The sequence below is a fragment of the Lycium barbarum genome, chromosome 3 (assembly GCF_019175385.1).
Source record: "Lycium barbarum isolate Lr01 chromosome 3, ASM1917538v2, whole genome shotgun sequence".
NCBI classification, from domain to species: Eukaryota; Viridiplantae; Streptophyta; class Magnoliopsida; order Solanales; family Solanaceae; genus Lycium; species Lycium barbarum.
In genome coordinates this window covers 15,693,316-15,705,936 of record NC_083339.1, presented here as the reverse complement: position 1 = coordinate 15,705,936, position 12,621 = coordinate 15,693,316, and the positions used below count along the sequence as shown (strand labels likewise).

Below are 12,621 nucleotides of genomic sequence, written 5' to 3'. Positions count from 1 at the left end.
TATGTTCTTCCACGGACATGATGGGCTGGGTGGCTGGGGTGAAGCAAAGCCAAGCACTAGTACACCCAAGAAGCAGGGAGCCACAACAGGTGCTGACACGCTAGAGTTTGATTTTCTGAAGCAGTCATAAGATCAGAAGTCTGTCCTCCAACCCTAATCTGAGACTCATTTGAAGTATCTGGTAGAGTACCCGCCTGAGCCGTAGTCTCAAGAAAAACCCAACATGCAAACCAAAGTGTTGTTGATACCAAATTTTTATCCTCCATATTTTTAATTAGCTAGTCAAGCTTCATGAATTTCAACTAGAGTAAAATAGTTATTCAAAAAATCAAAACAATATTTTCTAAACTGTTTTCGGTGATAGTTTTCCATTTCATTTGGCAAAATACCCTAACATATATATATTATGTATATTTCACATATAATTATAAGTAATAATGTACTATTTTAAGTACATTTATTAATTTAAATATCGAACTATGTCAAAACAAGTGTTTTAATTAAGTACATATTCTAAATTGTCAATTGAAGTCATTTACGACTTAATTACGATAATTAGTCCATTACTGCAAATAAATAGTTTACTTTGTTAGAGTCAAGAAGCTTGATTAAAGAATTAATTTAATGGTTCATCTTAATTTCATTTCAAATCAGTTTAATTGGTCATTTTGTTAACAAAAGAAATATGTTTTATCCCCAATTTTGACCACTTTTTTTTAACTTTAAAATTCAGCTCCTCTCCGATTTTATTTTCATCAATCCAGCCTAGTAAAGACCTGACCCAAAGCCTTTAATCCCCCAAGAACGTTTTTATTTTCCATCTTACCCTTTCGATGCAAGTTCTGATTTTCTCGTCTCTTTTCTTTGATCGATGGAACCCTAGAAGAGGAGTATTTTAGCCACCTAAAAATGCACTGGTCAATTTATTTTCAAATAGATCCTGTGCTCTCTAGTTCTTAACAGAACTTAGTATTCCTCTGTTGGCCATAGACTTTTTAAGCAAAAACAGAAACATTTTGCCCTTAATCTCTCAATTTCATCTCAAACAAGAAAAATAATTTTCAATTTTGGTACTTGTTCGTGAATGGTTAGGGTCTTCGAAACTTGTTATCTCACTTTTCCGTTTGATTAAAGTCTTAGGATTTTTGTTCTTCATACTGGATTGTTCTAGGGTTTTCCTTAGTTAGATTAAAGAAGAATTCTTAAAAAATAGAAAGGGGTCGATTATAACAACTGAGAAATATATGGTTGTTTTTGTCATTTGTCTGATAAAAACTTAAAACCAGCCAGCCATGGATGTTGTCATTCAAGACCAGCCAGTTCAAAGGCCAGACATGGATGTTGTCATTCAAGACCAGCCAGTTCAAAGGCCAGACATGGATGTTGAGAAAAGGAGATGGAGGGTTTATATCTTCGACACGTGCCGATCTCGATAGGGTTAGAACTACGTTTTAAAAAATTATTCTATATATTCTTAATTAACATTTGGAAGGCGATAACGACAAAGAAGGAATTAGAAGCTCTACTGCAAGAAAAAGGAATTTCTGGCTACTAAGGAACTTAGAAATTTAATTATTGAGGAAAAAAAAACTTTCTTCACCTGAGAATGAAATGCAGAGGAAGGCCGACACCGAGGGCACAAATTTACAACAGTCCTTTGAAGTGAGGGGTACAAATTAGGTCATTTCGGGTAATTTTACAAACATGAGCTATTTCGGGTAATTAGTTTTGGTCCTTTTCCGTAGACAAAAAATTAATTACTCATGTTCTTTACACAACAGGAAAAAAAATAATAACAAAATGTTCTCCTATTTCCTTCAAAAATTTTCAAATACTCCCGCGTATTTTCTCATTTCCACATTCTTCACCACATTCCCTCTCTTTCTTTTTTAACCTTTCCCCATAATTCTTAGCTCTTATAAATACTCAATCCTTTTCTTCCCTCCAAAATCTTCTTTACATTATTTCCCTCTTTTCCTTCAATACCGGTTCCAACCTTTCTCCTTCATCTCAGACATGGATATTGAGAAAGGTGAACGAGGTTTTATAGCCTCAAGACGCGCGGATCTAGATTGAGTTAGGAGTAGGTATGAAGCATTATTAGCCAAAAATATCCAAATCAAATCAGATTTATTCGACGTACTCAAGTTTATCTTCTCATTATCTACCTTCACTTTTGCCATTACTACTACTCTAAATGGTATATATGCGGCCCAAAAGTGTAAAGAGAGTAAGCTTCTAGCAAACTGTATCATATTGTTCCACGGATTAGTATTTTTATTTATATTGGTAATTGTCATTTGGAGGTACATTAATGCAAGGAATGAAGTAAAAGCTCTACTACAAGAAACAAAAAATTCTAGCTACTAAGGAGATTAAGAATTTAATTATTAGTGAACAAGATTTTTGTTCACTTGGGAATGATATGCAAAGTAAGGGCGACACCCTCAAATCAGACATAGAGCTGTTGAGCGAACAAACTAACCGTCTTTTATCGTGAAACATTTTTAGGTGTCTCTACATAATCGTATGCTTACTTGTATTCTCGACAAACATTGCTCCATTAAGTTTCATCTGGGGGATATGTTCATGCCGGTAAGTGCATTTCTCTTTTCTATGATATGGTAAAAATGTGGTTGGTATCTATTATTGTGTTTCTTGTTATCATCATTCCTTTTTTCTTCAGTTATAATTTTTGCACATGTGTTACGGTTCACTTTTACGCGAGCGCATAAAAGCCACTAAGAGGTTGTTGGTGCTCTAATTAGATTTTAGTATTTTAGAGTCGCCACCTAATTTATTTAAGGAAAACTAGGAAAATCGGGTTTAAAAGGGTTTATCAAGCAAGAGAAAAATCCTTTTTGGATCAGAGTTCGAGTGATCCCCCAAGAAAGGTTTTAAGCACCCTAGTATTAAGGATTCGTAGAATACGGTTGACCTACGACCTTCAATGTGTGATTAATGTATTTATTTGCTTAAGAAGGTTTAATTTTCGCAAAGTCATTCATTTATCATAAATTCAAAATTTCGGCAAAAAGTCCCCTTTAGAAAAGGGGTTTTGGGTTCAAAAAATCCGTATAAGTGTTAAGCTCCCTTTATTGCCGGACTAAGACACACTCGGGATTTCTCCCGGGTAGAGTCGCTACTATTTTAGTCCTAATAAAATGAATTTAGTACTTATAGGTTTTTATTATATATATAGGAAAATATGGAGTATATCTCCCTTATATATATATATATATATATATATATATATATATATATATATATATATATATATTTATGTAAATGAAAGTTTCATTTAAGTATAATGAATCCAGATAGCCTGCTAAGCTCTGGTGTATTTCATGGCTTGCAACTCAAGTCCGTCAGCTTCTTTTTATGTTTCCCGAATCGCAGTGCGAGTTTGAAAACAGATATTACACTTAATTTTTATGTCATTTTAAGCTTACGAAGCTTACTTCGTCTAGTTCCTTTAATGTCGGCTCGACATGGATATTGAGAAAGGGATTATATCGTCAACAAGTGACGATGTTGATAGGCTCAGAACTAGGTTTGAAAAGTTGATAGACAAGAATGATAAAATGAAAGAAGATTTGTATGATATTCTCAAATTGGTCATCACATTTTCTACCGTTACGGTTGCACTTTCCAGTGCTTTACATGGTTTTCGAAGGTGTTGTAAGGATAATTTGCTAGTAACTGCATACATATGCTTCCATGCGACCGTAGTAGCCGGTTAACTGTAATTGTCTCATTGAAACGCAAGGAATAAACTTAAATTTCTACTTAAAGAAAAAGAGTTTCTTGCTACTAAGGAATATAAGAATTTAACTATTGAGGAAATAAAGCTTTCTTCATTTGGGGATGAAATACAGAAGAAGGGGACACCCTAAACTGTGATATAGAGCTACTTGGCGAACAAATCAACAATCCTTTATCGTCGCAAGCTGCTCTACATATCTACAAAATCGTATGCGTATTCATATTATTTACAAACTGCATTCCAATGGTTCTTTTCGTCAACAAACTTAAATGCCATCACTTGTGATATCATCATAGATTGTGTTATAAATCTTGTGATGATCTTAGAATATTTAGTTTTTTCTTCTTTTTTGTAATTTCATTTCAAGTTGATTTAAAAAGTTCATTTCTCCAATTGTGAAAGCATGGTGTTGTAAAGTTTTAGCAATTATGGGCGTTTGAAACAAGCAGGAATTCTTCTTTCTCTTTGTGTTTTTTTTTTTATCTTTCTAATAATATAAACATCTCTTATATATATGAGTTTTAAGGTAATCTGCTGGTTTAATTGTATTCCATAAACTTTCTTGAAATGATATAGTGTTGCAAGCTCTGTTTATCAAATCTACTTACTCATGTTATCTCATCTTGCTAACTTTCTAACATCAATCCCAAAATATTTAATCTTTAGCTACTTTCAACAAGATTAAAGGAACAGTAAAATAAACATAGACATCAAAACAAAAGCAACAAAAAATGAGAAAAGGGCGCACGAAATCTATTCTTATATATATTTTTTTTTAAAATGTTATCCAAAAGGAAAAGAACAAACATGACTACAACCTTTAATTAACAAGCAGGGATCAATGATAAGTATCTAGACAAATCACAAACAAACACAAAGGTCAATTTTGTTTTAAATATAAAAGAGAAAAAATAAAACAAGGAGCAGACTTGTATAAAAAAGAATGCAGCTTAACCCAAAAGTAGAAGAAAAAAAAACTTAGCTTAATAAAAACTAACAGAGACAGATTAAACAGGCTCCATATTATGCTTTGAACAAACCATAAATGAAATATATGAAAGAAAACCGGACCTTAGTAATCAATCTTCTTCAAATAACAACGAATTCCAGCTACAAACAATTTGGCTGGAGCAACTTGTTAAGTGATTAGGGTTTATAACTATATATATATTTTACGTGAGTCCTTGGATCTAGAGACAAGAAACGACTTAGATTAACTCATGGGCGACCCCCTTTTTTAATGCCTTGGGCCCAAAATATTTTCAGCCTTGACGAAAATGGGCTGCTCTTTGCACCGGAAAATAAATGGGATTTAGCCTTGTCCCTAAATGAGCTCATCTTTGGTTCCTACAAACTTAGTCCAATATACTATATGTATGTATTTAGGTGATAAGGCTAAGTCTAAACTATATTTGAGGATAAAATTGAGCTACATTTCGGGCCTCTCTCGCCCCTTGAGAAATTTGGAAATAGAATAAACAAGGATTAAATTAGTTTTGGGCCTCAAGCTCAATAGTAGATTATTTTAAACCAAAATGTGTAACTATTTTGCCCTTTGGGCCTCAGCATTAAATTAGACCTCAAAAAACGACTTGGACACAAGACACATTTGCGGAACTAATATTGGTAACTGGAAAGTAAACATTCAGTATTTTAAAGTAAATTGGACCCGTTTTTAAATCTGTGTGGACTTGGAAAATTTTTTAGAAAGAGAAAATATTGTTGGGTCAAAAGCCCAACTTAAGGGACAAAGACAACGGGAGATCCACTTGGACCAAATTGAGATAAGATGGCTTTGGGTATGAATATAAGTTGACTTATTGAGTTCAATGAATTAAAATGGGCTTAAATGAAACTTTCATTTATATATATATATATATATATATATATACATACATACATACCCAACTTAAGGGACAAAAACAGAGGGAGATCCACATGGACTAAATTGAGATAAGATGGTTTTGGGTATGAAGATAAGTTGACTTATTGAGCTTCAATAAATTAAAAAGGGCTTAAATGATGTATATATATATATATATATATATATATATATATATATATATATATATAAGGGAGATATACTCCATATTTTCCTATATATATAATAAAAACCTATAAGTACTAAATTCATTTTATTAGGACTAAAATAGTAGTGACTGTACTGGGGAGAAATCCTGAGTGTGTCTTAGTCCGGCAATAAGGTGAGCTTAACACTTATACGGATTTTTTGAACCCAAAACCCTTTTCTAAAGGAGACTTTTTGCCGAAATTTTGAATTTATGATAAATGAATGACTTTGCGAAAACTAAACCTTCTTAAGCAAAAAAGTACATTAATCACACATTGAAGCTCGTAGGTCAACCATATTCTACGGATCCTTAATTACTAGGGTGCTTAAAACCTTCCCTAGAGGATCACCAGAACCCTTACCTCGAACTCTGGTCCAAAAAAGATTTTTCTATTGCTTGATAAACCATTTTATACCTGATTTTTCTAGTTTTCCTTAAATAAATTAGGTGGCGACTCCAAAATACTAAAATCCAATTAGAGCACCAACAACCTCGTAGTAGCTTTTATGGGCCCGCGTAAAAGCGAACCGTAACACATGTACAAAAATTACAACTGAAGCAAAAAGGAATGACGATAACAAGAAACACAAGAATAGATACCAACCACATTTTTACCAAATCATAGAAAAGAGAAATGCAATTACCGGCATGAAAATCTCCCCCAGATGAAACTAAATGGAGCAATGTTTGTCGAGAATATGAGTAAGCATACAATTATCGAGACGCCTAGAAATGTTCGACGATAAAAGACGGTTAATTTGTTCGCTCAGCAGCTCTATGTCCGATTTGAGGGTGTCGCCCTTACTTTGCATATCATTCCCAAGTGAACAAAAATCTTGTTCACTAATAATTAAATTCCTAATCTCCTTAGTGGCTAGAATTTTTTTGTTTCTTGTAGTAGAGCTTTTACTTCATTCCTTGCATTAATGGACTTCCAAACGACAATTACCAATATAAATAAAAATACTAATCCTTGGAACAATATGATACGGTTGGCTAGAAGCTTACTCTCTTTACACTTTTGGGCCGCATATATACCATTTAGAGTAGTAGTAACGGCAAAAGGGAAGGCAGATAATGAGAAGATAAACTTGAGTACGTCGAATAAATCTGATTTGATTTGGATATTTTTGGCTAATAATGCTTCATACCTACTCCTAACTCTATCTAGATCTGCACGTCTTGAGGCTATAAAACCTCCTTCACCTTTCTCAATGTCCATGTCTGAGATGAAGGAGAAAGGTTGGAATCGGTATTGAAGGAAAAGAGGGAAATAATGGAGGGAAGAAAAGGATTGAGTATTTATAAGAGCTGAGAATTATGGAGGGAAACGTTAAAAAAAAAAAAAAAGAGGGAGCGTGGTGATGAATGTGGAAATGAGAAAATATGCGGGAGTATTTGAAAAATTTAGAAGGAAAGGAGAACATTTTTTTTCATGTTGTGTAAAGAACATGAGTAATTAATTATTTCGTGTACGGAAAAGGACAAAAAATAAGTACCCGAAATAGCTCATGTTTGTAAAATTACCCAAAATTACCTAATTTGTACCCCTCACTTCAAAGGCCTGTTCTAAATTTGTGCCCTCACAACATTTAGGGTGTCAGCCTTCCTCTGCATTTCATTCTTAGGTGAAGAAAGTTTTTTTTCCTCAATAATTAAATTTCTAAGTTCCTTAGTAGCCAGAAATTCCTTTTTCTTGTAGTAGAGCTTCTAATTCCTTCTTTGTCGTTATCGCCTTCCAAATGTTAATTAAGAATATATAGAATAATACTAACCTGTGCAAAATTATGATAGTGGCTCCTAGCAATTTACTCTCACCACACTTTTGGTTCGTTGAAAAACCCTTTAGAGGACTAGAACTGACAAAAGAGAAGGTAGACAATGTGATGATAAATTTGATGAGGTCGCACAAATTCTAATTTGATTTGATCATTTTTGGCCAATAATTTTTCAAAGCTAGTTCTAACCCTATCGAGATCGGCACGTGTTGAAGATATAAACCCTCCATCTCATTTTCTCAACATCCAAAATACTCAATCCTTTTCTTCCTTCCAAAATCTTCTTTACATTATTTCCCTCTTTTCCTTCAATACCGATTCCAACCTTTCTCGTTCATCTCAGACATGGACATTGAGAAAGGTGAAGGAGGTTTTATAGCCTCAAGACGTGCAGATCTAGATAGAGTTAGGAGTAGGTATGAAGCATTATTAGCCAAAAATATCCAAATCAAATCAGATTTATTCGACGTACTCAAGTTTATCTTCTCATTATCTGCCTTCCCTTTTGCCGTTACTACTACTCTAAATGGTATATATGCGGCCCAAAAGTGTAAAGAGAGTAAGCTTCTAGCCACCCGTATCATATTGTTCCAAGGATTAGTATTTTTATTTATATTGGTAATTGTCGTTTGGAAGTCCATTAATGCAAGGAATGAAGTAAAAGCTCTACTATAAGAAACAAAAAAAATCTAGCCACTAAGGAGATTAGGAATTTAATTATTAGTGAACAAGATTTTTGTTCACTTGGGAATGATATGCAAAGTAAGGGCGACACCCTCAAATCGGACATAGAGCTGCTGAGCGAACAAATTAACCATCTTTTATCGTCGAACATTTCTAGGCGTCTCGATAATCGTATGCTTACTCATATTCTCGACAAACATTGCTCCATTAAGTTTCATCTGGGGGAGATTTTCATGCCGGTAATTGCATTTCTCTTTTCTATGATTTGGTAAAAATGTGGTTGGTATCTATTCTTGTATTTCTTGTTATCATCATTCCTTTTTGCTTCGGTTGTAATTTTTGTACATGTGTTACGGTTCACTTTTACGCCGGCCCATAAAAGCTACTACGAGGTTGTTGGTGCTCTAATTGGATTTTAGTATTTTGGAGTCGACACCTAATTTATTTAAGGAAAACTAGGAAAATTGGGTTTAAAAGGGTTTATCAAGCAAGAGAAAAATCCTTTTTGGACCAGAGTCCGAGATAAGGGTTCTGGTGATCCCCTAGGTAAGGTTTTAAGCACCCTAGTATTCAGGATTCGTAGAATACAACTGACCTACGACCTTCAATGTGTGATTAATGTATTTATTTGCTTAAGAAGGTTTAATTTTCGCAAAGTCATTCATCTGTCATAAATTCAAAATTTCGGCAAAAAGTCCCCTTTAGAAAAGGGGTTTTGGGTTCAAAAAATCCGTATAAGTGTTAAGCTCACTTTATTGCCGGACTACGACACATTCGGGATTTCTCCCGAGTAGAGTCGCTACTATTTTAGTCCTAATAAAATGAATTGAGTACTTATAGGTTTTTATTATATATATAGGAAAATATGGAGTATATATATATATATATATATATAGTTATGCAAATGAAAGTTTCATTTAAGCCCATTTTAATTCATTGAAGCTTAATAAGTCAACTTATATTTATACCCAAAGCCATCTTATATCTCCCTTTGTTTTTGTCCCTTAAATCGGGCTATCAACCCAACAATATTTTCTCTTTCTAAAAATTTATCCAACTCCACACAGATTTAAAAACGGGTCCAATTTACTTGAAAATTCTTAATGTTTACTTTCCAGTTAACCGATATCAGTTCCGCAAATATGTCTTGTGTCCAAGTTGTTTTTTGATGTCCAATTTCAGTCCAATTTAATGTTGAGGCCCAAAGGGAAAAACAATTACATATTTTGGTTTAAAACAGTCTACTATTGAGCTTGAGGCCCAAAACTAATTTAATCCTTGTTTATTCCATTTCCAGATTTCTCAAGGGGCGAGAGGCCCAAAATGTAACTCAATTTTATCCTCAAAAATCGTTTAGACTTAGCCATATCACCTAAATACATACATATAGTATATTGGACTAAGTTTGTAGGAATCAAAGATGGACGCATTTAGGGACAAGGCTGAAGCCCATTTATTTTTCGGTCCAAAGAGCAGCCCATTTTCGTCAAGGCTGATATAATTTGGGATGAAAATATTTTGGGCCCAATTTTGGCCCAAGATATTAAAAAAGGGGGTCGCCCATGAGTTAATCGGAGCCGTTTCTTGTCTCTAGATCCAAGGACTCACGTAAAATATCTGTGTATATCACTTAACAAGTTGCTTCGGCCAAATTGTTTGTAGCTGGAATTCGTTGTTATTTGAAGAAGATTGATTGTTAAGGTCCGTTTTTCTTTCATATATTTCATTTATGGTGTGTTCAAAGCATAATATGGAGCCTGTTCAATCTGTCTCTGTTAGTTTGATTAAGCTAAAAAACAATTTCTTCAACTTTTGGGTTAAGCTGCATTTTTTTGATACAAGTCTGCCCCTTTTTTTTTTCTCATTTATATTTAAAACAAAATCGACCTTTGTGTTTGTTTGTGATTTGTCTATATACTTATCATTGATCTCTGCTTGTTAATTAAAGGTTGTAGTCATGTTTGTTCTTTTCCTTTTGGATAACTTTTTAAAAAATATATAAGAATGGATTTCGTGCACCCTTTTCTCATTTTTTGTTGCTTTTGTTTTGGTGTCTATGTTTATTTTACTATGCCTTTGCTCTTGTTAAAAGTAGCTAAAGATTAAATATTTTGGGATTTATGTTAGAAAGTTAGCAAGATGAGATAACATGAGTAAGTAGATTTGATAAACAAAGCTTGCAACACTATATCATTTCAAGAAAGTTTATGGAATATAATTAAACCAACAGATTACCATAAAACCCACATATATAAGAGATGTTTATATTATTAGAAAGATAAAAAAACACAAAGAGAAAGAAAAATATCTGCTTGTTTCAAACGCCCATAATGGCTAAAACTTTACAACACCATGCTTTCACAATTGGAGAAATGAACTTTTTAAATCAACTTCAAATGAAATCACAAAAAATAAGAAAAAACTAAATATTCTAAGATCATCGCATAATTTATAACACACTCTATGATGATATCATAAGTGATGGCATTTAAGTTTGTTGACGAAAAGAACCACTGGAATGCAGTTTGTAAATAAAATGAATGCGCATACGATTTTGTAGATATGTAGAGCAGCTTGCGACGATAAAGGATTGTTGATTTGTTCACCAAGTAGCTCTATATCGCAGTTTAGGGCGTCCCCTTCTTCTGCATCTCATCCCCAAATGAAGAAAGTTTTATTTCCACAATAGTTAAATTCTTATATTCCTTAGTAGCAAGAAACTCTTTTTCTTTAAGTAGAAATTCTAGTTTATTCCTTGCGTTTCAACGAGACAATTACGGTTAAACCGGCTACTATGGTCGCATGAAAGCATATGTATGCGGTTGCTAGCAAATTATCCTTACTACACCTTCGAAAACCATGTAAAGCACTGAAAAGTGCAACAGTAAAGGTAGAAAATGTTACGACCAATTTGAGAATATCATACAAATCTTCTTTGATTTTATCATTCTTGTCTATCAACTTTTCAAACCTAGTTCTGAGCCTATCAACATCGTCACTTGTCGACGATATAATCCCTTTCTCAACATCCATGTCTAGCCTACATGAAAGGAACTAGACGAAGTAAGTTTTGTAAGCTTAAAATGACATAAAAAAATTAAGTGTAATATCTGTTTTCAAACTCGCACTGCAATTCGAGAAACATAAAAGAAGCTCACGGACTTGAGTGGCAAGTCATGAAATACACCAGAGCTTAGTATGCTATCTGGATTCATTAAACTTAAATGGCTTTTGAGAAATATACTCATGGTTGACATTTCAAGTTTGTCGTTGACCAAACTAGAAATCTGCTTAAACTTCCACCCACATCAAAAAGATGCATGTAAATGTGCTTACTCATGTTATCTCATCTTGCTAACTTTCTAACATAAATCCCAAAATATTTAATCTTTAGCCTTCATGGTATTTGATGAGATATAAGGTTTCCATGAAGGTTAAAAAGCGGGCGGCACTAATGAGCTTTTAAAAGCCTTTTTTTGATGAAAATAATAAGGTTTTCGGTTTATGTTAATTTCATTATTATGATTTTAATAAAAAAATGTATTGTGTCATTTGGAAGGAAACCCTCATCTCCATTAAAGGTTTAATCTTCTCTTAGTTGTTTATTTTATGTGTTTTAATTTTGTTGTGAATGATGTATGAGTTATGGGATGTTTGGCTAGATTTTTTTGTTAAGTGGTTTAGCATTTAGTTGTTTAAATATTTGGTGGAAATTCATGTTTTCTTTCTCTATATTTTGCACATTTTTCCAGATCTCTTAATGAAGTTCATTTAGTTGGTCCCTTAATTCATGTTCATTTAGTTTCATGCTTTCTGTTATGTTGCTTATGAGATTCTAATGGAAAAGCTGCCTCCGTGAATATTTTGATTGGAAATGGGGCAGGTATTTGGAAATAGAAAACACTGAAGCTCTTTTTTTTTTTTTTTGTGATGATAAGGAACACTGAAGCACAAGTTTAGAGCTTACAAAGTGAAGATTATGTTTGGTTGCATAATTTAAAGGTTTCTTTGACAAAATTTTGATGGTTCTCTATGGAGCTCTAAATGGTCATAGACGTGTTCTGTACAGGGCCCATGTTTATGGTTAGACATAACTTTGATCTTTGATTTTGATCCTCTTCATCCATGTTATCATGATTTCTCTGTTGAATTTGGTCTAGTAGGTTATCTTTCTCGTGGTTTTATCATTCTTGATGACTCGACTTGAATGTGGTCACATGGTTACTTTTTAATTAATCATAATCAGCCTATTATCAATTTTTACATGCGTCTTTCTGATGTGTGGGAAGTCTAAGTAGATTTCTAGTTTGTTCAATGATAA

The 12,621-nt window shown here is 33.4% G+C and overlaps 1 long non-coding RNA gene across 1 annotated transcript; it reads left to right on the top strand.

The window, feature by feature from the left end:
- Nucleotides 1-9,885: 9,885 nt before the first annotated feature.
- On the top strand, nt 9,886-12,407 carry LOC132633760 (uncharacterized). Its single transcript, XR_009579790.1, has 2 exons — nt 9,886-10,001; nt 12,239-12,407. It is a non-coding gene; the product is annotated as an uncharacterized LOC132633760 (long non-coding RNA).
- Nucleotides 12,408-12,621: the final 214 nt, after the last annotated feature.